We start from the raw sequence: 1,921 nt of genomic DNA, 5'->3' as shown, positions 1-1,921 counted from the left end.
ATCCCACTTTTCATAACATCTCTATCACTTAATAGCTCTTTTATAATTTTATTTTTTGACTTAACTGGTGAAGCTAAATGTCAGTTTTCGTGCTCTAAACAGCCAGAACATGACAACTGTAAATTGTCACTAACAAATTTCAGACATACTGTGGTGCACTTTCCCTTTAACCAGAAATTACATTCAATGCACACAATTCCTTTAACTACATGTTTTTGGCACTTCTTACACAATGCACTGTTAATTTTATTCCTTTTTGGGAGCGATGTGACTCTACATTCCGCACCTGGTGCCATCTTACATGTGAACAATGTTTTCTGTTACTTTTGTCCACGCACCTCACGTTGGTCTGCTACATGAGAGTGGTTGCCTTTCCCTTACTTTATATATTGTTCTATCCGGGAATTTGTAATTGCTAAATATTAGAGTTTGCCATTTACGAGTACTACTGTGTTCTGCAAATGCTAGCTGACAAGTTGGCGTTGATCATGAAGCCTCACCTTGTAGGTTGCATGTCTGATGTGTATATGGGTCTTCCGAAGCTGGTGTTAAACCACATGCACTACCCAAGAAACACAATAATATTCTTTAACTGGAAAGGATTTTGCTGCGTTTATAGGAAATGTGGTACCAGCAGGAGTGCATAGGTAATAAACAGTACACAGAGTGTAGCAGACAAATCCTTACTTTATTTGCTGGACAGGATTACATCATCATGGTCTACACCAGTCAGAGGTTTATCACATACTGTCACAGATATTTCTATTCACTGTCCTGCACAGGGCAGCGATGTTTATTTTGTCAGTCAGTGGCAATGTATAGTTGCTTTGTTGCCACAGAGCTCCTGCCACCTCCATAATGCAGAGCACAGGTGAAGGGAAGAGTTGCAAGGACATTGATCTGTGGTGGGTCAATGTCTACCATTATGGCTGAGATCTCGTAGTCTCTAGAGCAGCAGGAGGCCGGAGGGCACATCCATAGGCAGAAGTAACTGGTACTGGTGCGCTGTCATCGCTAGCAGCCTTGGCAGTGGATGTCGAGGATGGAGTGGCAGACAGTGTAACTCTAGTCTCAGCTGTAGATGGGACAGCCATGCCATAAACTGGGACGGTTATGATGAGGGAGCTGTTGGTAGTGAGTCGGAATGTCAGTTTCGTCGAGTTCATGTTGGCCAGTAAAGGCAAGGTGCAGTGGTAACGGAGCAAAATTGTGCAGGCCCCAGATCTTGTCTTTGTACTGTGTGAAGATGACCAGGTTTTCATCGATCAGCGTCACAGATACATCTTAAGGGAGAAAGTCAAAGAGATTGAGCTGCATTGTGAAAGGGGTAGAGGACGGTTGGTCAGGTGCAGTGCTAGATGGCAACTATGTAGACTGTTCAGCAATGGGCCAAGGTGGCTTCAGTCTATTAACAGACACTGTCGTTTGTGTTTGTGCCATGAGTAATTACTTTAGGAGGGCCTACGAATGGTGGGCGCAGGACCAGTCTCACATCAACACACAGCATCACATGTGAGCAGATGGACAGGTCCCTATGGAAGAAGACCTGTGGCGTGATTGGGAGGTAGGGAATGTATGCAGGTTCTGTATGTGGCAACTGACAGGGGCGACAAGATCTGGCAGGTTATGATTGGTGGGGGATTCAGCATGTACGATGAAATAATGTCTTGCTTTACAGGATCTCGGCTAAAGATGTATTAAGGTCTTCCTTATGGGTGGTGCAGACATCAAGCGTCCATGATTCAGGATAGCACATTATTGCTGCTTTTTATGTGTGGTGCCATGTTTCAACGAGACTGTTCGACTGCGGGTGATACACGATTGTATGGAAATGGTGGCAGCTGCAAAGATGACACAGCTCTTTGAATAGAGAGGACTCAAATTGACAGACATGGTCAGTAGTGAGCGACACAGAGTTGCC

This window comes from Schistocerca cancellata, chromosome 3, assembly GCF_023864275.1.
Source record: "Schistocerca cancellata isolate TAMUIC-IGC-003103 chromosome 3, iqSchCanc2.1, whole genome shotgun sequence".
Taxonomy (NCBI): Eukaryota; Metazoa; Arthropoda; class Insecta; order Orthoptera; family Acrididae; genus Schistocerca; species Schistocerca cancellata.
This window is presented reverse-complemented; position numbering follows the sequence as displayed.